Genomic DNA, 25573 nt, shown 5'->3' on the forward strand with positions numbered 1-25573 from the left:
ACCTTCGACCAGGGTAAACTGTCGGTGGTATGTCACATACCAAACTATGACACTACTCTTTGCATTCCACGCCACATGGCATCTTTGGTTTAATTTTGTCGGTTGTGAGAGTGGATTTTTCCATTTCCTGCTTTGAATACCTAGTACGGTGTGTTTTTTAAAACTTCGGAATCATATGTTATGTGCGGATTTTACTTTGAGAGAAGAGGTTATGAAATCAAATATTATATTAATTTCATACTTACGCTACGACATGATGGACACGATTTGCAAACGTCACATTAATCAAAGCAGGTTGCGTTGCCTGCTTTACCACGTGTTTCTGCAATTTAATTTTGTCATTGAAGCACAACATCTCTGCGTGCGTCAAATGTTCCGAGCAAAGCCTGCAAATAAATCCATTCACAAATAGAGATGGAAAAAATGCTCTTCCTTGCCATTATGTATTTTACTTCAAGCCCATACAAGTAGTGGCCAAGATGGAAGATGAATGACGTTGTAGCTACTCTTACCAACAAGGGCAAAATGTCAATGAATCGTGAAATTGTTAGCTGCCTCGGATACGCCAGGCAGTCACGGACACACCAGTTCTTGATGGATATGTATCCAACGGATGGTGAAAATAAATATCCCGCTGTGGTTAGCACATTCCCAACTGTGTCAACAAAATGACAGTGGAATGGGATGAATCCGTAAATACAAGCAAATAGCGAGAACAAATTGAATGGGAATAGGGTTAGGTGGACCATCGTCGCAAAGATTGTGAAGAATTCAACCATTTGGTGTTTAGGAGAGTTTGCTGTAAATGATCCTAATTTGTCATGTGAAAGACACAAGGAAGACGGAAATGTCAACGTTTGCTTTCGGTAAACGAGTGACATAAATAAATAAATAATCAATTTTGAAGCATCCATGTGAATTATTTACGCTACGTTTCATTGGTTCTTACTTTCTCTATTTCATTTGCAGATAGCTGTACCTTTGCGTGGAAATACATGTCAATCGGTATGTACCTTTAATCAAATTGAACATATTATTTTTAGTATAAACTGTTTCAAACACGCTGTTACTAGTGTTTGGTCAGGCATACATGAGCACCATCATAATGTTTTGTATTCCGGCAAGTTCATGGCATTCCAGAGCTGTCGCATGCATGTCGTCATTCGTGAATCATAGAATGACGTATAATATTTAAAATAGGTTTGTCCTTCCGACGCAGAACTTGCATGGATTTTCCAACTCTTCGGGGATGATTCTTTGATGCTCTATGACTGTGACTCTTTAGTGTATTTGGTCAGTATCGGTTTGTCATTTGGTGTTGATGGTGTGGTTTGCATTTCGTTGCTTAAAACATAGTGTTTAGTGTAAATTTTTGTGAATGATTGTGATGATTGTGTGGATAAACTGAATTATATAGTGTAGATAGAAAATTGTTGCTTTAATAACGCTTTCTGATGTGGTAGGTTGTTTACAAGTAAAGTATAAATCATAAGCTATTCGATAGAAATCACAATGACTACGACAGAAACCATATTCTGACTTAAGTCTTTATTTTGATTTCTCGCTGCGAGAAGAACGTGTAACACTTAGTTATTCCACAAGCAGATGAATAGTTCCGCCTGCGTTAATGATACGTCGCAAAGAGGCTTACCACTGTGACACTTTCGATATAGAGCCCTGATGAACGCACACCGCACCCGATGAATGGGAAGAACGCGAGCAAAATTTACAATTGTAATGCTCCACAAGGAAATCTTGTTCTTCCATATTCCCTTCCCACGCCCACATCTGGGCTGACAGGTGGTTCTCAGGATTTGTGTCGGATTTGTGGCGTGTTTGCGCGTGTATCGGCATGCACGGAAACCATCGATAACGCCTAAATTAATGCTGATGGATGCTGTTCCGTAAGCCATAATTGATGGTAAACATTTTATATTCCACCATTCTACCTTCCGCCCTGGCATAACGACGCCGAGGCGTTTTAATGAACGCACATGGGCAGATTTACGATATGATTGATATGTTTCCTTTAGGATGAAAGCGTGTGTGAAGCACCCACACGGATCCGGCATACAGGAGCAATCCGCAAAGATGTGGGATAAGGTGATGAAGATCGCTATGGAGATAATTCGGAACGGCCTGGTTACTATGAGCGATACAGGAGTGGTATTGATAGAGGGTTTTCCTTTTGATCCTAGCTGAGATCAAAGTTTGTTTGACACTTTCGAGCTTTGTAAATGTTGTCTTCAATATGGTTAGAAATTGTCGTTGTCTTGCAAAACTTCAAAGCCGTTACATTTCTGGTTGTGGATTTTACTCTCATTTGTTTCGTGAATGGAGAGCTCTTGATATTTTATAGATTCCATGCGTTGAATGAAGAGTATTATCTTTGAAACACAGACATTTGATTGCTTATGTGAATCTTTTAACTTCAATGGTAGCAACAGTGCTAACAAAAGAGCTCAGAGGTACAAACGATGTACACTCAAATAGCCATCCTAATTTAGAATTGCCCAAAGGTGAATGCAGCTAATCAAATTAACCACAGCAAAGGTGTCTCTTGAAAGATCACATTACCGTTTTTGGGTACGTGCGTCGTTGTGCCGTAATCTTATTTAAATCTTTGTAGTAGCAAAGAGAGAAAAAAAAACGCACACTCCTAATCCTGACTTTTGCCTGGAAGCTAATTTTGGTTGGCCGGATCAAATGGTTAAACGGTGTCGCGTGATCCTTTTTGCTGGTATCAAATTCCCAACAGAACGTCCTGGACGGAGCAAAGCTTAAGATTCAAATAATTGGATTCTAGCAGGCGGTAGGAGAGCAACGCTATGGGTAAGCTTTATACGGCGTAAAAAGGTTTAATTTATAATTTTCTTCCCCGCGCTGCCTTTTCGGTCGGACGTGCACTATAAACGGTTTAGCAGATATTCGCATTAATGTTGCCGTCGGTAAGCGAAGTGAGAATACGCCTCTCGTACTTTTCATTCTTTCCCCTTGCCGCTGCTCGGATGCGTATTACTTGCAGCGTTAGAAGGAGGCGTGAGAAGGATCGGGGTGGTAAACCCCTTCGCAATTTATGACTGACTTTAACGAAGAAATACGTGTGCACGTACACATGCTCAGGTGCTAATGAGGGAGGCAGGATAGGGTAAAATCCAGCAGGAGCTCCTGCAAGAGCCGTAAGGGATGAATCGTCCAGTGAAGCATCTTTTAATCCTGCCCCGAGGCTTAGTGCACACTTTATGAGTTTTAATTTAATTTTTGCTTTCCATACCTGAGGGCCAGGGTGTGTGTGTGTGCCTCGGGAAGTTGGTTGCAACTAAAGTCGACGGGTCGTACTTTTAAAGAGTAGATGGTGGTTTCTAAATCTAACTTGCTTGATTTTTTTCTATTTACTTTGGTAGGCTTTGTACCTTAGACTTTGTGAGGGTTGTGCTTGAAACGCTTTGAAAAATAATTGTAAACTAGGGTGTTATAAAAAAATAATGACAGAGAGAAATACAAAACCCTAATACACTCTACGGATAAACTTTGGTCTGTAGACGATCGAGTGCAAAGTGTTGTGAGCTTTTATTTATTCATGATGCCAAGCTGCTATCAACAATCCACCACCCCAAAAATAACGACGGTCAAGATGGTGAAGATAATAAACTACCGCTTAGAATGGCGAAGATTATGGAAAATGTATATGCATATAATTAAACTTCTTGTTGTTGTAGAAGGGGTTCTTTAAAACACCCTAAAGCAGAATAGTACTAAAATATAATGTTTAATTTGGATGCTGCCTCAGTGAAGCCGATGGTAGTTCAGGAGTTGATGTTTATGAACACAGTTAATTGACCGTTTACTGGTAAAGCCCTTTTCTTCAAGAGTTTTCTGAGAGTAGCTTACTGACTTAGGCATTAATGAATTATTGTGGAAAAAGTGATTGTATAAGAATCTTGTATATGAAGGCTTTTTTTTCTACATACTTTAAAAATTAAACTCTATAAAGATTTCGCCTTCGTTGTGTTTAATTTTGTCATTGTCAGGCTTGCAGAAAGTTTTCACGTTTTGTTGTTCTTATTGTGTACAGCTCATTCATTAATAAAGCTTCGATTAAGATTGAAATACTGCTAAGGTATACAATTTGTTCTGGTGTCCACATTTTAGCAATTAGCCACAGTACGCAATACTCGATTTGCGCGATTGCTTTTAAATTGAAAGATTCTTGTTTTAGTTTTAGAATATTTTTGGGTTTTTTAAAGTTTTATGTTACATTAAGACATCTAACTTTATTATTATTATTGTTATTATTACATATCCTCAACTAACTTTGTTCTGATATTTGTGACACTTTTTGCCAACTACGTTTGGTATGGCACGTCCTAAAATTGATTTAGAAGAAGAAATATCATATAATTGACATTGGATCTTGTATGAGTATAAAAAAGGAACATAAAAATCGCGCATGCTACTCCTAAATACGGCCCATTGTGAATTCAATTATAAGGCATTTCGATTTTGGAGCCAAAATATTTCAGTGTCAATTTTTTTAAAGAATTTTTAATGATTGTAGGCGTTGTTCCTCGAAAGCTATATACAAATAAAGTACAAATTGAATTAACTCCACACTAACGTAGTCACTGCAGCATAACAACCACTCTAGAAGAGCACACTCTGGAACCTCTGATAAACAGCATCGGAATGGGTATAAAAAGCTAATCCATTTTCTCATGCAACTGATAGCTGGTAGGGTTTATTAAAAAAGAGAAGTTTGCCATCAATATTGACGGGTAGAATTTATGGCATCGTATGTCACTGTAAAACAACTCACGTATTTTGCCAGGAAGAAAGGATGCTATAGACTTCGTTTTAACAGCATCAGTACGTGATGGATGCATTCTTGACTGCACGGTAGTAAACGAAGGCAAAAAGGAAACTTTCGATAGAGTCCATAACGCTGATGAGGCTGGACCGGCTGGATGATCCATCGTTGTAAAATGATCTCATTTTGAACGATGCTACCACCCGAGACGTAATCCACGAGAGTAATATTGTGTGCGATTGCTATGGGAGTATATAATGGCGACAGAAACTTGAGCTTTATTTTTCCAGATCTTTTTTATATTTTTAAAACATGGAACGTTTGATCTAAGACGTAACTATTTTAATGCTCATACACAATGCGACATCTAATGAAGATGATCCAAAACTATATTGCTTAAAATCTATTTACAATTTAATAACGCCACAAAAAATAATAATTAATTGATTAATTTGGGCGATTAAACGTGTACACAAAATGACTGAATTTAAAAAAAGAAACTAAAAATCTTCCATATTATAGTACTCCTTTACAGTGTCTCGAATTGCATCATTGAACTTCTGTATGAATCACTGCATATACAATTATGCTACAGTTGGGATGCCCTTTTACTCGAGTTGGCAAATCAACAGCTATTGATGATAGACTAGAGCAAAAAAAGGACCGTCTACTTTAAACTAACCGACAATCGATGCGTCGCTCGCATGCGGTACGGCACTGTAGTTGAGATTGTAATAACACACTTCCCCAACCAGCAAGGTTACACACACGCATGAAACAATCATATGACGACCCAGTTTTCGCAAGCACCATCCCATGCTTCCATGTCGGTACCGTCGGCTTTGATTGTTGGTGTCGGTTGTTCTTAATGTTGTTGTTGTTGTTGTTGCTGCACCGTCATCATCTCCCACATACAAGCACCTCTCGAAAAGGTACAGACGCTCACGTGCGGATGTTCCAATTATTATCGATGGCCACCGAAATCGAAATCGCATCGCAGCAGCGCTCGACCGAAAGGCATCGGATTTGCCGCGCGCAAATGGCAACCGCACTGGGATCAATTTACTTTCGCCCCGCCGACACAAGATGGTGTACAGAGATGCTGGTGCGCTATTTACCTTGGCATTGCAAAGGCACGAGTGGCACGATTGGGGCTTGAGTTTCTATGCCGAGGTCTTGCACTCGTTGTGGTTTTTCTAATGAAGTGTCGAACAGCGGAAGGTTGGGCTGGTACGTGTTTGGAAGTTTTCCGAGTGCCGCTCAAGTCATTTGGTATTGAAAATTGCCATCTTCGGTATGCCGTTGGTTTTTTTTTCAATATTTCAATGGACAAGTATCAAAGCTTATTCATTATCAAAATATTCTCATTCTAAAAACTAAATAAATATTACAAAAAAACTTTAACCGATCTAGAACAGCAAGAATTAAAGGAAATAGTTTGTGATGTTTCTGTTTTTAAAATAACAAGCAGATAGTCCTGAAATTCAAATAAAAACTTAAACAAGATTAATAATTTTTAAAAGCTTATTTGTTGTAAAAATAAACAATTAATAAGAAAAAAAATGATTGGCGAATTTAATGCTTTATGCTAATTCCAGATATGGATTTCTCGATATGTTCGAAACACACCTACCGAGCAAGAGTTGATAACAATTTAAATTTTGAACATTATCATAAAATGCCAGAGGTTACTTATTATATTTTAAAAAACTTTCAGATTAAACGGCTACTATCTTTTAGACAGTATGTTTTAAGAAATAAAACAAAATTCTTCACATCTTAATATACATGCCAAATATCTATCTTGTGTTTTGCTCATGTTTCAGAGTATTTAGTATATGTTTTTCCTTATTTGCATACCGAACATTTTCTGTTTTGAATAAAATAACTTAGAACAACTCCGATTTGCAATGGCATATCATTGGTTGTGTTGTGAACATCATTTGATGGTGCCTTAATATCCCAGTATCTCTTCATTCAACAATACTGCTCATCTTCTCGATGCCTGCTCACCCTCCTTTCGTCCGGCCAGTATGCGCTACGGTACGCTCGGTTGCACATTTAACCGAGATTAGACAGCTTCCGTTCGTTCTTGAAGGCTCCGCATCTTCAAGATGCAATCATGCGATGCCTGCTTCCTTTTCCAAAGCCCCGGCCAAGCTACCCAAAGCTGTGAGAGATTCGTAAGTGACAAACGAGATGATGATTTACGTGATTCGAATCATATCGTTCGTTTTGGAAGCACCGGCTGCCGGCGGATTGACGCTGTTCGGTGCAAGTGTTTGGAATAAATCCCAAACTGCTACCCCGTGCGCTGGCAGTTTGTTTGTTCGCAACTCTGCTCTGGTTGCACGGGGTTACAAACGCAAAGAGCAAACACACCGGTACCGTTTGCAGTGTGCCACTGTGCACGCAAAACGCATCCACAACCCAAACACACCGCCGACAGGGGAAGAGGCGAAGGCAACAACCAAGTGGCAACCGTGGCAAAGTGCAGCCACATTCCCGTGGTGGTGCTGAAATTGCTCTGCGTGATACACTCTCAGCGTTGATTGGCACGAAGGGTAGGGTAGCATTGTTGCTGGGGTATAGGGACGGCACTGCGCTCTGGTGGGGAGAAACGCAACGCAAAGTGTTTGCATTCTTGGTGGCATTCATCGCCTGGTCCTTGCTTCGTGAGAGAAAGAGAGAGTGGCAAGGGACGAAAACCGGTGTGCGGTAGTAATATCATTTGCATATTGATTGAAATCGAAATTCGAAATTCAATCAATTTCCGCATGATATGAATTTTTAGTCAATTTCATTACACATTATACAATTTGTCTCGTGAGAGTTATTTTATTGCGCGTGTAGAAACCTCGTTCGCGATTTTGATGAATGTTTTTGGTGATAAAATAACCTTATTTAAAAGAATACATTTCTCATTTATTAGGCAAAACGATATTAAAAATGTATAAGCAAAGAGTGCCACTGCTTTCCGTTTGTAGGTTGCAGGTATTTGTGAGCAGTGATTTTTTTCATTCATAAGTTTTAATCCTTTATTTGAATAGAGGTTCTTGGTAATTAAGAATTTTGACATGTCCAACCCACACTACGAGGAATAATGTTATCTTTTCCAAGCGCTCCAGAGCGAACGTTTTTGGCTCGTAATTGATTTCTTAGACACAATTTAGATTCTCAATAAGCGTGTGTTAAAGTTTGTTGCTTTTAAAAGTAGAATAGTCTACAAAATGTGTATATTATTTAAAATAAAAGTTCCTTACGACCTCGAGCCGAACGAAAACCACCAGGCTTCTCCATCAGTAAACGATTCAGCGACAGGGATTCGTTATTTTAAATCACTTTTTCTTAATTAAAAATATATCACTCCAATGCTTGCAGCGTACCATATGGTGTTGAGTGAACAGAGTACGATAATTAACGAGCAGTTCAAATTTGCCATCAAAGCAAAAAAGGGATTACAAGAAAACCATGTTTGAAAAATAAACAGCTCATCCACAGCGGCAAGAAGTGTTCCTTTGGAGATGTAACTCTTCCCTTTTGATGGCAAAGATTGATCAAGAAGGTTCATTAAAAGGCTAAGGGATCCCGTTGCGATGTTGCTAATTGATGATTAATTAAAATCAAGCCACGTGAAGTGAGCAAATCGAGCATTTGCGTTTGCATAACAGAGCTGCGTTCGCTTGGCAGTAAAAGAAATATGATACTTATTCGGAAACATTTCATTCGCTCGGTAAACCTATAATATGGAAGCATTGTTGTTTCTTTTTTTTTGCTAAAATGTAAGCCACAAGGAAAAATCAACGTCATGTGATTTTCTTTCGCTTCATTACCTTCATTGTTGAATTCCTCTTACCTTTAGCAAGACGCATTAATTACATCACATTCGTCATATGTTAATTAAAACACGGCTTCGGTTAATTAGCGGTTGCCAAAAAGGCTTACCAGGAATAATCTGCAGGGTTTTGATTCAATTTTACTCCATCGAATTGTGCCGACAGAATTTGTACAATACGTAACGCAAACAGAGCAGCTTATTAATTTAGAATTTATTTTCCGCACAAAGTGGAACGTTTGTTCCACGCTTTGTGCACTCTTGTCAAACCACAGATTGATCGCTTCAAGGGAAATCAATTTATTATTTATCATGCTGATGTGCTGATGTGTAATTTTCTTCCTCCGAAACGATTCTATGGAGCGTACCAATTGTGACAGATTTATGTATTTTCGGAAGGGCAGTACGCCTGTGTGTCGCTTTCTTGCAACTTGCTTCCCGTCCGGGCGCTCGATGGTTTGCCAGCTCACAAAACGTTCTCATGTCGGGACAAATTACTTTACCCAAACAATGATTTCACCATGAGCGCACCATGTAGCAGAACCAATTGTGTGCTCATCGAGCGGGCAAAATTGCTGGCGTACGCTGAAGTCGGATGAATTGAAGCATTGTGCGGTGGCTCGTAAGAAGCAAAGCTCGGTATTGCGCTGCCCGTAAGAATAGTCGCGCGTTCTTCGTGGTATTACTTTCCGCTCAAGAGAGAGAGAGAGAGAGAGAGAGAGAGAGAGAGAGAGAGAGAGAGGAAGAAAAAGAGCGAAGAAAAAACAATTGTCCCGAATGTGTCCCGACGTTCACGGTGTTCTTTGGCAGACGAGAGCTGTCAAGCGTTCCGGACGCTCGGTGACATGTTTCCGGTGCGACGGGTGCGCTTAGGAGCCTGATTTCATGCGACACAACAAACTACAACTCGCGACCGCTCTTACTGTCCTCGAGTCGTTATTTCAGTGTTTTTTTATTGAGGTACACCACACACACATACGCTCTCCGAAAGTAAAAAACAAAACAGGCCCGCTTTCATACTTGCAGCACAAGTATGGCAATGAGATTTTTTTGTGAAAGAAAGAACCTACTCCTACGCTGGTACGCCAAGCTGCAGCGCCATTTTTTTTCAATTTCAGCAGAAAAAACTGATGAGCAAGATTGAATTCCATTTTCGGTGTACTTTATGTCATGAGTTTTAAGGCTGTTACGGGCAATGGAAGCAGCATTGGAAAGAATGTACCGTCTAATGTATGGCCTAGGACACATCACAAACATACACACACGAGTCCACACAAGGGGGGAAAATGAACGAAAAGAAAGCTGTCTAAAATAAGAAAAACAAGACTGAACGTCTCGTACAGCCTTACACACGGCACGGTGTAGCGGGGTTCCGGAGGCACCCGATAAGAACGCAACAATGCAGGAAAATAATGTCATTGCCAGTGGAGGAATGTAGGAAATGTGGCGGTTTGCTTCCGGTGTACCCGGCAGACCGGAAGACATCATCATCATCATCTTCCTCGTTTGGACCGCCGGTTTGGACCACCGGGGTGCCGGAGAGCATCTGTAGGGGAATGTACTGCGTTGTAGACACTTGTAAAAGGAAACACGTTTGCTACCAGCGTGTCCACGCGACTCGCTTGGCCACAATTGTCCGTGCAATATTCCTTTCCTTTGCCTTGCGACAGCTGTATTTCTTTGCCAAGGAATTCTTGGAAAAATCTACGTGTTTCTTTTATTTGCTTCAGTTAGCACTCGAAACATGTGAATGTATTATTCGCTGAAATATTCAATGATAGCGAAAGTAATAAGCTGAATGTAAGTATTCAAGTAAATACCGTGTTTCTACATTTTTTATTAAATCGTGAAGAACTGTAATGACAAATACACATTTGTCTTTAAAGATTTTGCTAGCCAATTTCCAATTTCAAATGCATTCTCCATTGCTTACGAGATGTTTTTCCACAACTGTCTAATGTTGTATTTGCTTCAAAATAATGTAAAAGTTCTTCTAAATGATTTTCAACACATAGCAAAGAGCTGTCCACAACAATCCAGTTTGAGACGTGTCATTCTGTGGTAGTGTACATCATACAGGGTTTTCCGAGTCAATTTCCAATGTCAACAATACTTTTCATTGCTTCGAGATGTTTTTCAACAACTTGCATATGTTGCAATTTGCATCACAATTACGGGGTTTTCCAATTTACTTTTGAATGTAAACATTGATTTTCACCGCATGCAAGAAGTTATTCTACATCACTCTAATGTTTCATTTTCATCATGATAATTTTAATTTCTTCAGCATGATTTTCAACACTTCAACGGTCTGTAGTCATCGTTTTATCGCCGGGGTTTCAAACCGGATTGCATCACCCGTTGATCGAACACGTCTCAAGTTGGATTAAATTTGACGGTTCTTTGTGATGTGTTGAAAATCATGTATAAGGACTAAAATTGTATTGTAATGTCAATACAATATGTGATAGTTGTTGAAGCACATCTTGCTGGTTGTGAATAATGATGTGCACATTCGGAAGTGACTTGGGAAACCTTCAAACCATGTAATAATTGTTGATAAGTAATATGTGACATGTATAAAATAAATGCTACGACTTCGAAATTAATCTTTCTGAATAAAAAAATGTTTCTAAACATCTTTTTTTTTAATAATATCTAAACAGGAAATAAAGTTTCAGTATCATAAAAATTCGTTTATATCTTTTACAATTTTATTGTTTGTTAGTTGTGTTAATTCTTCTAAAAAATAAAGTTTCAGTATCATAAAAATTCGTTTATATCTTTTACAATTTTATTGTTTGTTAGTTGTGCTAATTCTTCTTCATTATTATCAAGCATTTGCACAAGTCATACGATGTCTCCAATGAAACAATTAGGGAATCACTCCCAATTCTTAAACGCAACAGTTTTTTTTTATCTGCATGTTGATATCATTTCCTTTCAGAGCGTTATTTTTTCCATTATCCTTTTGTCCCCATTTTACCCTCTTCATCTTCTTTATCTGCGCACTATCGATAATGAAGGCTAATGAGCTGCATGTAGTTCGTCAGAAAATAGCAGACGTGGTTGAGCGAGAAAACAACGCCAACCATCCCCTCGGCAATAGTACGTAACGGAAAGGCATAAAATGTCCCAAAATACCGCTCCGAGCCTGAACAATAAACTGTCCTGTTATCGTTCGCTTGCCGTTCGTGTTCGGGTTCGGACCGGATACGTTGCTTTTGAGCCGGGACGTATTATTATTAGCAGGGACGTCACAAGTGCAAGCAGTTGTTGGGGGAGGAAATGATCCTTAAAAAAAGAGAAGAAATAATCACATCACACGCTCATGTCGTCCATGCCACGCTGCTCGGGCCGGAAGCAGTAAACATTTTATCGAAGACGCCCTTTGAGTTCCGGGGCAAAGCACCCGATGGGGCCAGAACGACTGACCCACGGGTGCGTTGAAGGACGCTCTGACAGAGCCATGCACCGGAAGCGAACTCGAAGAATGCTAATTAAACACCGGTACACCACAGCGTAATGTCCGGTTTGGTTAGATGAGGCAGGAGGGAAGGTTGTAACTTTCCTCCAATTTGGGGTACGTCCTAAAGCGAGTTCTGGGTGAAGTTGATTAGGGAGGAAAATTGATGAAGGAAGACAAGAAAAAAGCATCCCACCACCGTTTGGTTGAGTTTGAGTTACAAATAAAGCTACAGCCACAATTCTGCAGGGAGAGAGAGAGAGAGAAAGAGCGGAAGCAGCCGCGTGCCTTGGTGTGTCATAAAGATCATGAATATTTGTTCTGCCCGTCGGGGCTTTGGTATTGCAGGGCAAGAATTAAACAAGAGAAAGAGAAAGAACGAAAAGCAAAAAAAAATACAACAAAACATTCAGCCTAACGCCTCTGGTACGCTTTAATGTCGCAAAGGCACACGCCCAACAGAGAGGTGGCATTCGTTTTCCATGCTAATAAAGTTTCCCTATCTTTACTGTTATCGTTTCAGGTTGAGCTAATCGCTGGAGAGCATACATTTTCGCGGGTAAGTACGGTTGGGTGTTGTTGCGTGCCCACAAAACATTGTGCGTAGGTAAAGGAGAAAGGCAAAAGAGAGAAAAAAGGAGTTGTACGTTTCTGTACAATGGACTTCGAGGAAGCATGATAAGATTGGTGTAATATTCAACATGTAAATACTTTATGGTTATGAGGGGTTTTTTTCATCTACATTGTTACAGATTGTCGATAGCGAAAAGCATTTTATATGATTTGTTCATCTGTTCGTGCTTACAAATGTAAACCTTAGAAAAAGGGGAAAAGAAAAAAAAAATAGCTTAATTCATATGAATAAAGAATGATTCAAGATTATCGAAAACATTTTTCTATTGATGCTATCATGTTTAATTTATTAACACTCATTGAATGGTGAATCACATTTTGAAACACTTTTTACAGTCACTTGATTTCACTTGAAAGTCTCTTTACCGTCTAACGGTATCACTTGACAGATGTCAGCAGGCTGACGTCTGGCGCACACAACAATCAGCGCCTCAATTACATTTTCAATCAACCAACAAATCAACCCCCCCAAATCACCCATTCATAATCAGCGTCGTATCACATTCGATGGTGTTTGCACGGGTACCATCTCCCCATCGGCAGTGGCTAATAAATTCACCACTTTACTGGTATGTCCCGATCGGTCGGGTAATCGTTGTCATCGGCCTCCGCTTGCGGTCTCGTCTTGTTTACTTCGCAACACCGTCCGGGCAATACCAATCTTCAGTCGGATGAAGCATCTGCAAGCGCTTGTGCAGGTTACGATGTTGATGCTGTTGCATAAGTGACCTTAATTGCTTGGCTAAAGCCGGTGCAAACGTTTCGAGCGAGTTGCACGTTTGGTGGCTCGTCGCCCTCCCCGCTTTTCGCAATGCATCTTTATCAAGCAATCGGGCCGAGAATGATCAGCCACACAGTCTCATGAATAACGTTCCTGTTATGGAAAGCATTTTCTCTTTTTTTTGGGTAGGAGTAAAAGATTAATCTATGCTGTGGGGATGTCTGCTGGCGTGATGGGTACGTGTTTGATTGCTTGCGGTTTATTTTCGGTAAATATCTCATAAATAAAACATTCTTCCATCACTTCACTTACCTATCGGGCAGGGAACGTGGTGATGGTTGTGACGGAGCGCTCAGGAGTTCTTCAATTTCTCATAGTGCTCGATTTTTCTCTAGCCACGCAAAGCACGTAGCCTCGTGTGGGGTGTTCCCGCGGAAACCACCGCGCCTAGCCAGTTTCTTGCATGTGTCTGCGTGTGGTCCTGGTCGATGGCGTGTAGTTTGAACGATGCCACAAGTGGAATAAACATCAATCTCAAGTGCTTTAGCACATCCTTCAGCTGTCTCTTTAGCTTCCAATGAAGCTAAAAGCTCTTGTGATCAAAGTTCTGATCGGTGTTGCCTTGGCAGCGTCGTTGAAATTCATTGAACTTTACCGATGAGTTCACTGGCCCGCCAACAAACGAGCCCGAGTAGACCCGGTTGCTGAGTGTAGATGATAACTCACAGGCACACCAGGGTTAGGCTGCTGGTTTTCAAAAGCGGCACGCAAGTGTGATTCCTTCTGTGGGTGTTAAAGTGGAAAGCGTTAGACTAACGACTGCAGACATATCCTTGGGCGCCGAAGGTTCGAACAACAACCTTGGTTGGTTTAATTGACGCTTATTAGTATATCTGTCAACTGTGCTCCACACAGCGGGGCATTGTGCCCTGTTGGCAAATATCAAACTGTGCTACCAGCACAGGAAATTTATTACACATTGCCAAATGAGACCATAAGCTCATTATTTCACCTCAAGTTTCGAATTGATGTATTGGCTGGTGGGAGTGTTTGGTGATAACCGAGCGTGCTGGGTAATAATTATGTTCAACATTTGATTTTGACATCAAGCGCGATTGGCCCGAAGATCAAAGGTTGAGGTGATTTTGTGGGGTAAGAAAACATAATTGATTTCAACGAATACCATGAATCCTGTAAGTTATTGTTTACACTGATATCACTCACATTTTATTCTCAAATGAATAAGTTTCTGCGAAAAAATACTCCTAATTCAAGTTCTAGAATTACCCACCAAAATTACCGGGAAAATTTTTGGAACCAACAATATGCATAGCATTTTCCCGTTGTTTTGCTGTCAAATTCATCACCCTCGGGGACGTGGCAAATCAACCAAGCCAGGCAAAAACACTGCACTGTTGTTGTTTAGCTTTAGCGAAAGGAAAAGAAAAGAAACAAAGCCAGCGCAAACATACCAAGGCTAATGCGGTAGGAACTCATTTTATTTCCCGCGTTCGAGGATAATCTGTAGCTCTTAAAGTTTGCACAAAAACACAAACAAAAGCAAACCCCGCCGCAGCGTCAATTCGTTTGGTACAGCCTCCCAGCAATGGCATCGTGTACATCGTTTGTTACCGGTTGTTGGCAAATGAAATGAGACACCATGGCGACCACCGCGGGAGCCTAGCCGAAAGCCTGCTACGTCTACAACGCTTTCATGGGACCGGCTAGTTGAACCTCTCCACCAGCCCAGCGTGACAGCTGGTGGAAAATCTGGCAAAATTTCGCTGGCCCGTCAGGATCGTTGCAGAGGTTTTTTTCTTCTTTTTGTTCCTCCCATTATCTCGCTCTGTAATGGTTACTTGGACGATTGCTAGGAAAATTGTTGTGTGCTGTGTTATTGTTGTGTGGAGCGTTTTCGCACTGTACTTGTTTTATAGAGATTGCTTTACTTTTATCTCACGTTTTGTACAATTTTTCCGCCAAACTCGTAATCAGATAATTGACACTTGTTTACGATCTTGCAGTGTATATTATCTAGTTCGATTTTAGCTTTTTTTCATCTGCCTTCAATTGGAAACTGTTATTCAGTGCTTGCGTTTGTGTATGTGTGTGTGTGTGTGCGAGTGATGGTGGTGGGTGGTTTAGATTGCTGTCATCGGTTTGTGGAGTTAAGGAAATTTATTGAATTTGACACCCAATTTGGGTGTGTGGGTGAAGTAGGACCATTGCCTCGAGCTCGTGCAATGGTCAATAAATTACAGATTAGCGCTTCGTGTTAATATGATTTCGGTGCGGTTTGGTGTCGGTATGTTTGGGTAAATGTGTCTGGACAAAGGGTTGAATATCAACATTCGGCAAACCCGGGCGTGTCGATATCGATGATGGTGTAAATTTTCACATTTGGTAGTATAGGGGTGTTTGGAAGGATTATTGTCGGTCCATTAGTACTGGCCGAGTTTCTGCCGATAAAAAATCGTACTTGCGATGCAGTTGGAATAATGTATTGTTTTGATTTCACTATTCATTTGGATGTCGAAAGAAGAACCAATTTTAATTAAATAAAAAATATCATCGTTCCTTATACAATTATCAGAAAAATGTTAAAAGTGCGATAACAGGATAATGTTTTGTAGATTGCATAATGTAAGACGTTTAAGAGCCATGAAAATGCACCTTGCATAATGCAGCGAAGGTGCCCGATGGTTCATGTTAGAAAGCTTATATTTTAGCCCGAGTCAGTTGAAATATACATAAAGCATAATGTGTAAAACTCGCCACAAAACGAGATGATCAGACGCTTAATTGTGGTCTCGCCGTGTTTTGATAATAATAAAATCATAAATACTTTTAATAAATGAGACTGTAGATAATCATGTACTGTTATATTATTAGAAGGCATTTTCAAGTAAAACACATTAAATGTTTTAAAATTTAGGTATATTTGTAATTATCATTAAAATTATTACCGTAATCTCCTCTCGGTAGGCCTTTTTGGTGGACGTTTTGGTTATTAAATAAATGGAAAAATAAATAAAATGGGTTCTTCTTTGCTTTTTCAATCGATTGAAGTTTTAAAAGATGTTCATAATTGTATTTAGTTGTACATTACTGTTTCAAACTGGTTCAACATGTTCTACTCTTGAGCAATTAAATTTGAACAGTTGGAAACTGTTTTTATCAATTTATCAAAAGTAGAAACTAAATGCTTTAGCATCTTCAGTAAAAAAAAACAATACTACATGAACCGATTTTTTGGTTTACGTAACAAGTCAGCTAAAGTTGACAACAAATCAGTATTTTTAACTGCAAAATGTAGCAAAAGTTAAAAACAAATTTTTAAATTGAAAACACATAATTTTTAGCAGATAACTATTTAGTTAGATATTTTAAGGTAAATCTCTGGCTCTTAAATTGATGTTTTATTAGTGTAAAATTTATCCATCAATATAAGATGGTTTTGACCATCATCAAACACTTTGCTAGCGTTGGCAGGGCGTTTTAATTTTGATAAAATTTAACATCATTGCTTTCCCGCAAGTAGTTATTAACTGGCTGGCTGCATTTTAGTGTAAACAATTTTCAATTTAAAACTTTGCTCATAACCTTCTGGCTTGGGAAGAGGAAAGTGAGAGAGTACACAGTAACATCCGCCATATAACCACTCGCAACATACATCGTGCTGGAAAGTAATCACAATTTGGCTGCACACGCTTTTGCGCAGAGCCGTTTTGCCCGTCTCGAGCGTCCGGAGCGTCCCGAAAGCTATACTAGTTCCTTCCCGCCCGAGCGAAAACACGACGCCAACGTGACGCTGATGGTGCTTCTGACGTGCGTTTTTCACCCGGGCGGTTTTGCTCGAGTGGATGACAAAGTTGTCACGGAGAATTAGGCGCGCTCATATACAGTTTACAAAACAACAGTTTGGTGGTTTCATTTTTTTTCTGCATTCCCGCTCCACTTTGCTAGTTGCATACTTGGAGGTAGGGGAGGGCACTGCTTTCCTGTGCTTACCAAGCTTCGAAAAATATCTAGGAAGCACCGACACCGTTTGTGATAAGTTATCGCAACAGCAGCACCAGTAGGAACCCAACTCAACTCGTCGCAAATGCAATCAGTTACTCTTTACCCTCGCAGTCCCTCCGCACTACTCGCGGTGGATGATGATGCACTTGCCAGGCACACTTTACTGATGGCATCATAGACGACGCCTGCTCCATGGAGAGTGTCGTTCTCAGCCTTCCAGACAGCTTCGTGCGGCAGCGTTTTCTATACATTCGTTGATAGCTTTCCCTTCCAATAGCAAACGCACGGAAATGCATTTTTCTGCATACAAATTTCAGTGCTTCTTCTCGCTAGCAAAGCAATGATGCCTGGCAGCATCATTTCGCTAAACGATGGACAAAACGAAGATAGCGTGCGTAACATTTGTCTTATGTCTGCACCGGGTGGCTGGTTGGTTACTGCTTTAGACATACGGTCCGCCACCAGCTTCCAATATTCTGTAGTGATTTTCATCCACCTCCGAGCGCACCGAACCTTTCGCGATGATTTATGATGACATAATGTCCACTTATTGCAACAAAACTACAAGATGAGCCAGTTGGCAGTGGTAGGACGGGAAGGACGCCTACCCTCCGATGGACACTCACGCTCGTCATCGTCTCTTCCTTTCTCTATTCGAGCGCTCCCTCGGGCTGCACGATCAGCGACAAGTGATTAGGTTGATGGACTTTCAACAGAACGAGCTATTTAGCTGCTGGTGGCCAGACGTGCCCGTTTTGGCTACTCGCGATCGTTGACGAAGGGCAGAGATGCTTTTTAACACCCCGGAAATGCAAATGCGTTTTGCATACAATAGATGATGACTTATCGCATTACTAGCATCTGAGGCAATATTCAATTGATCGATAAGGATAGAAAGAAAGAGAAATGTTTTAGACCACGTGTATATTTGAGGTGGATTGTACCTTGCATAAAATTGCTTTGGTTTCAATACCACATACTAATGGAATTAAACAGTATTATATCATGTTTATACACAATGTTTTCAGCCGCTGTTTTTGTACTATCTTTCACAACCTTACGCACATTTTTTTATTCTTTTGTTAGCTGCAGGGTAGCCTTAGGACAAGCTGTAACTAATTTGAGACAGTTGTATAGCTTTTATGACAAATAATTATATTGAAATACAATTAACTATAATACCATGCAGAATGAACATTACTATTATCATCATTATCATCATTACTAACTTACTATTATCATAAATATGATGCTAATAATCAATAGCATGTTAATTCTATCAGTTGAATAATTCAGCGGTACTCCGCTTAGAGACCACAGCTGAGCTTCTTTTTAATTGGATTTAATTTTCGTCTGCCGGCTGTTGAGATCGAGTGTGGTACTTTTACGCAAATGTTTGGTGCTGTAAGAGTCAGCTTATTGTTGAGATACAGCCTGTCGAGCTACATGTAGTGAATATAGTTGCAAATTTTGTTTCATAAAAATTGTAACTTGATTTTTTTACCATGTATAGCATAAAAACCTGACAAAGTATGTGGAATTTTCCGTTATTGGGGTTTTGCGATACTAGTTTTTTTTTATGGAGTTTGACACTTGGCGGCTGAAATCATGTAAACACCCCATACAATACCACACGCAAAACTAGCCTCAGTATTTCAGCGATTATTTAAGCCTGAAAAATATGTAAATAAATTCCGATTCGTAGCGGGCGCGATCAGGCTCGTGAATGATTTTTTTCTTCGGTAGGATGAATATTGTGTCAAGATAGGTTGAAAATTGTATGGATCGATATTTTTAAGTTCAATAAAAGTAATTATAGTCAATTCAAACAGAAAAAATAAAACATAACGATTATAAGGGGCTGTTAGTAGTGATGGGTAACCGGAATCGCACCCACGGCTCGGAACCGCTTCCGATCATTGCTACTCCGGCTCCGATTCCAAATAATTCAAACCGTCGATTCCACCCGGAGCCGTCGGAGCCTTCTGGATCCGTCTGGAGCCGTCGGAGCCGTCCGGAGCCGTCGGAGCCGTCCGGAGCCGTTGGAGCCGTTGGAGCTGTCCGGAGCCGTCGGAGCCGTCCGGAGCCGTTGCAGCCGTTGGAGCCGTCGGAGCCGTCCGGAGCCGACGGAGCCGACGGAGCCGTCCGGAGCCGTCGTAGTCGTCGTAGTCGTTGGAGCCGACGGAGCCGGTTTTTTTTCCTATATATATATAAATAAATAAATATATATATATATATAAATATATATATATATATATATATATATATATATATATATATATATATATATATATATATATATATATATATATATATATATATATATATATATATATATATATATATATATATATATATATATATATATATATATATATATATACGGAGTAAACAATTATGTTCGACTTTATTATTGGAAAAAAATTAAAAAAAAACTTCAGAGCAATAAACGAAGAAGACTCTTGTTTTATTCGTGAGCTGTTTTTTAAAATGAAATTATTGCTGATATCGGGAAATTAAAGCGCTTCAGAATACGTCCGACTATTACAACGACTCCGACGGCTCCAACGGGCTCCGTCGGCTTCGACGATACCGATAGCCCCAACGGCTCCAACCGGCTCCGTCGGCTCCAACGACTACGACGGCGCCGACCGGCTCCGGACGGCTCCGTCGGCTCCGGACGGCTCCATCCGGCTCCGTCGACTCCAACTGCTACGACGGCTTCGACCGGCTCTAGCTGCCGACTAACGGCTCCGGACGGCTCCGACGGCTCCGACGGCTCCATCGGTTCCAACGGCTCCGATAGCTCCAACCGGCTCCGATGCCTCCATCGGTTCCGACGGCTCCGACCGGCTCCGGCTGCCGACTAGCGGCTCCGGACGGCTTCGGACGGCTTTGGACGGCTCCGGACGGCTCCGGACGGCTCCAAACGGCTCCAGACGGCTCCGAGGTCTGAGTTTTGCACCTACCTTCCGGAACCGCTTCCAATTTTGGCGGAGTCATTCGGAATCGATTCCGGATTTTTGTTGAATTTACCCATCACTACTGATTAGTAGAAAAATTGTACAAAAACATCTTAACAATGTTTTAGACCGATCTGGTACAGCATGACAGCGAATGGTTTATGTGCATTTTCGTTCATTCAAGTTATTCTGGCTAATGGATTAAGGTGCCCCAGCAAGATTACTATTTTTTTTCACTTTTCATCATAAAAATCATAATGCGTTGCTCGCTTTGATTTAGCTGCCGTCGTAATAAACGTTTACCCGCATCAGCGTTATGTTAAAAAATGTGGAAAATTTGGAAAACCCACCCTTATATGCAATCTGCACGAACGTCACCCGTCATCCGCAACCGTCTCACGCCACAGAGTGCACCGACATTTACGGTTTGATGCAACATAACGCGTCCTTCTGATAAAAATCTGTACCCATCTAACGGTCCCGCTAGTGGCATAACTTTCCCATTGCCCCCTTCGCCAGAACCGCCTCTGTTGCACCGCTTTTTGCGGCACTGCAGCATTCAGCAGCGGAAGAAGCACATTATCAAATGAGATTTTTTAATTTCATTAAAAGCATTTCCCATTACGCCGAGCCTGGTACGAGTGGACGGTGCGAGGGAAGACCACGTGCAGCGTGGTGTAGTGGTTAGTATATTATTCCATCATATTCATTTCATTTTTCCGAGCATGGATTACTACACACACGCCGACACATTGCGCCACGACGGACTCGCGTGGCGATAGTTATATCCATTTCCGATGATTTCTGTTACCCGTCGTGTTTGTGTGTGTGTGTTTTTGCAAGGTACGCGCAGTGAGGTTTGTACATGAATGTAGTGTTTCAGCACTGGCAGAGAAAATGGGTGCATTTATTTGGAGAAGCTGCATTGGCAAATCAGTCATGTGAAGCATAATCGTATGGTATGCAGTTCCGGGCGAGTTGAACGCAATGCGATAAAGTGTAGAATTCGAGCAAGGAATGCTCCGCTTAAGTTGTATTTGCATTCCTTTCGGGCGTAATTTTTAATACCACAAAATATGCTTTCCACGAAAAGCCATGGTATGCAGTGGTTAATAAATTAAAGAGCGGCTTTACTTTTGCGCTTTGACCGTAAATTTTGCATCAAACATCAAGTCTAAATAATATCGCCACACACATTTCATTTACTAGCTCAGCGTGGTCGATAAAGAAATCAATTAACACCGCTATTACTTTCTGCCAGCTGATTGCAGCGAATGTAGCTCATGAACCCGTTCTCGCTTTTAGCTGAATGCTTAATTCACCGCTAATCTGACAATCATTGGCCTTAATTTGGTTTGTAATTAATTTTACCAAACCATGCATTTCTGTTTCGGGATTGAGGAGAAGGGAAGAAATTAAAAAAAAAAAAAGATTCTCTGAGGAAATCTCCCACATAGGGAGCAAATCAACCGAGCGCAATTTCCCCCGTTCGCCAAATCCCCAGTGTCGGCCGTGAAAAGACAATTACAATTTCCCATAAAACCTAATTAACCTCTTTTGTGAACTTTTGTGTTAGGGGGTTGCGCTTGCTTACGACCCCACGCTCAAGCTTTCTTGGAATAAATCTAATGGCAAGTATTTCACTCGATCGTCGTCGGGATCGGGCTGGCAGAGAGTTACGATTCCCGTGTGAATTTTTCCTTCACCTAGCTGCGACCTTCCTCATGGCTCTAAAAACAGAGTAGGCGCAGAGTAATTGTTGGGGCTCAACTTTGCACATCAAAAGTTGCTCTGCTTGCTCTGTGCCGTTGGTAAACACGGTGAACCTACTTGGCTACTTGTATTGAGGATAATGAATAATGTTTTCTTCGTATCATTGCAGAGGGAGTTGATTATGTTTACAAAACACCAGATTCGCAAAAAAAGGAAAACCCCCATGTCAATATTACAAGTGAATAACAGTCCAAAAATAAACCGATCCATCCTGTTTGAAGTCAAACCTACAGATAAGTTTCACATGATACGCAATACCCCATTACCAAGGCGAGAAAAAAGCGCCGGTAAATTCCCCCAAGGATGGTCATCAGGAGAAATGGTGGTAGAGGCGTGAGTAGCGGCCTCTTCCCCGAACTGCATCGACCAGAATCAAATTAAAAGTAATCTTGAAGGGAAAACTTTTTAATTTCTTTTTAATTATATCAATACCAACGGGGGCCGGGCGGGCAAAAGGTAGCAAAACGCACGTGGCTTGAAATTCCCTGAGGTGACTTTTCTCGGCAATCGAGGAGTAGGAGAGAGAGAAAAAAAACTTTTTCCATGATTGCTCCTTGGATTCGTGTCGGCGAATCGGGGTTGAAATTCGCACCGGGATGGGGCAGATTCTCGCTAGAGAGGCAATAAAGTAGCAGGCAGAGAAAGTATACCAGCAGGCAGAAAGGTAGAGCAAATAGCTCGCGGTGCGTTTCGGACCTTTTAGGCAGACATTTCGTAGGCGCCACTTTCCAAGAAGGCGCTTATCTGCACCCTTTTCTGCTGAAGGTTCTGAAGTGTGGAACGTCGACAGGGCTGCTGACATTTAATTTCCGCCTCAAGAATCCGCCGTCCAACGCATTGGCAGGGATTCGTTTTTTTTTTGTGGCGTTGCAGTGGTAGAAGTGGTGTTTGTGCAGTGCTCTTGAGGTGTTTTAAGTTTTATGAATGCTGCCGTGGAAAATAGCTGGCTCGATGCCGAGCACAAACAGGAGCGAGTGGAAGTAAATACGCATAATGCACTCGGCCGTTGTTGGTTCAATAGTTATACGGAAGGCAACAAGGTAATGTGTGCTGGGAAGTTCATTTACAGGGATGATAATGACTGCATTTTTTTGTTCTAACGACTTGTTATTTCGATAGTACGTTCCTATAATTGTTCATTGCACGAAAAGAATCTGCAAATGATAGATTTTTTGTTGTTGAAGGTTATAATCAAGAATTTTTAGCAAAACTAAAAGAATTTGGTGTGTTTTTTTTAAATTTTATTTCAATTGAGCTTTTATCGTTTTTTTTCTATACTAAGCACACTGCAACATAAAAGGGAAAAGAGCTTGTGTTGAGAGCTAGCGAACAAAATCCTTGGCCTCTGAAAATGAGCAGCAATTAGATGAGTTGGCAAAGTTTCAAATCCGGCCATGGATTACCGAAACACCATTGAGTGTTTGATTTGTTTGTGTTCTTGCTTCTTAAAATCCAGCGGTGCATTTGCTAATGCGCTCTCAGGAAACTTTCATTGGAGGGTTTCAGGATTATTTGTGTGCGCTTGTGTGTGTGTGTGAGTGAGAGAGGGAGAGAGAGAGGGAGAGAGAGAGAGAGAGAAAGAGAGAGAGAGAGGGAGAAAGAAGGTCAATAAATGTTCTAAGAAAAGTAAATATTTTCATTAGGCAAAATAGATGAGATTGGCCGATGGGAAGATTATAAAGTAAACGATTTTGGGTACACGTTTACTTTGAGAGGATTCGATAATGAAGTGAATCAAAAGACCTGATCATTTAGAATCAGGTTACTTAATACAGACTGTAAAAACAAGCAATTTTCAACGTAGAAAAATGATTTTGACGTCAAACGAAAAGTATTACATTGCCAATTCATTGCAAGATATAAAAATAATAAAGTGTTGATGAACAGATGAATGCAACAACTTCTCCTTCAATGCTTCTCATTAGATCCTGCACAACCGATATATCGTCTAGTTTAGCTTTATTCTCCAGTAGTATGCGATTTGTGACCCTTGTTAGTAAGAAAAAGTCATTTATAAGGGTGTGTATTTTTTTTTTAAATTAATTTATTAACAGGACATTTCGCTATGGCCGTAAATCTATTGATGCATGCACTTCTATTTCGCGTAACGTCCTACGCAGACATGCTTTCGAGACTTAATTCATTACCATTCTGTGACGTCCTTTCTGGACCTATGTTTTGTGCATTTATATTATTGAAATATGATATAGTAATTTATTAATATATTATAAAACATTAATCTTATTATCAAAAGAAACCCCATAAAGCTCAATAGAAGGATAATTACTATGTACATTAGTTAATTCACAGTTTTTGACCGAATAAAAAATTATCGAAGATGGCATCTTCTATTTCGATCAAGTATATTTATCAAAATGGTTTAATAGAACACAACTTGTACTAATTCTGTAAAAGAAAGTCAAAACAGAAAAAAGACATGCTTTACATAAGCATTATTTTAAATAACCCTTTTTTACAAACAAATATATTTTTCCATATTTTTTTATTATCATTGAAACAGGTTTTCGTTGAAAAACAATATTTTTTATTTAAAAAAAAACCAGAAAAATCTCATTTAAATTTGCTTGTACAGGTATCTTTCTAATCGCTTTATGCATTTTCGTGCATTTTTCAACTATACAGAACTATTAATTGCAATTGTGATAGAAGTATACATGTACAAATATTATGAATTGTAATGTAATTGTATTCGTGATATCTACTGGCATACAAACTTACATGGAGTTTTAGCATCAAATTGAAAACAATTTTATGTCACTTTAGTTTGTTTGTATAAAGAAAACAATAATCAGAATAATTATATTACCACCCAACCGCATAACGTATTTTCAACCAAAATGGTATAAACTTTTTTTAGTACAGTTTTTAAATTCGACTTAGATTTATGTCCCATTTCAAGACTGATTGGTTTATGTTCAATTATAGAGAATTTTTATCAAACAAGCTTTTTTAACTATGTAAACATGTAAATGCATGTCTGTTAATATTATTACACGGTAAAACCTAAAAACAATCACCATTCACTGTAATTATTTTAATGACAGACACTGTTCCATTTCATGTCGCAGAGCAAAAACTGCATATTTCGTTAATTAAATTACCAACTTTCCTTATGGAAAAAGGTAGCCAATCGTTAAAAAAAATGTGAAAAATCACAGTACCACGCCTTACTCTGCAAGGAGCGCCACAATAGCTTAATTGTCACCGTTGTAGCAATTAGAGCCTTTTGCAAAATGCCGATCGCGGTGGCGCGAATATTAATAACTCTTTATCCCATTGCATAGCCACGGTGTATGGAGCTTCACTTAAAGCAATTAAAACTAAACATGGT

General features: G+C 40.1%; 1 protein-coding gene across 12 annotated transcripts in view; it reads left to right on the top strand.

Moving 5' to 3' along the window:
* LOC3291124 (proteoglycan 4) overlaps window positions 1-25573 on the top strand; it is a 122451-nt gene that overhangs the window by 68659 nt on the left and 28219 nt on the right. For 10 of the 12 annotated variants that reach the window (XM_061656307.1, XM_061656312.1, XM_061656309.1 and 7 more), the window contains 2 exons: window positions 970-1005; window positions 12632-12667. The gene's annotated coding sequence lies outside the window, so the exon portion shown is untranslated. The remainder of the gene's footprint in view (window positions 1-969; window positions 1006-12631; window positions 12668-25573) is intronic. The other 2 variants (XM_061656308.1, XM_061656311.1) reach the window with 1 other exon arrangement.

The sequence above is a fragment of the Anopheles gambiae genome, chromosome 3 (genome assembly GCF_943734735.2).
Source record: "Anopheles gambiae chromosome 3, idAnoGambNW_F1_1, whole genome shotgun sequence".
In the NCBI taxonomy this organism is placed as follows: domain Eukaryota; kingdom Metazoa; phylum Arthropoda; class Insecta; order Diptera; family Culicidae; genus Anopheles; species Anopheles gambiae.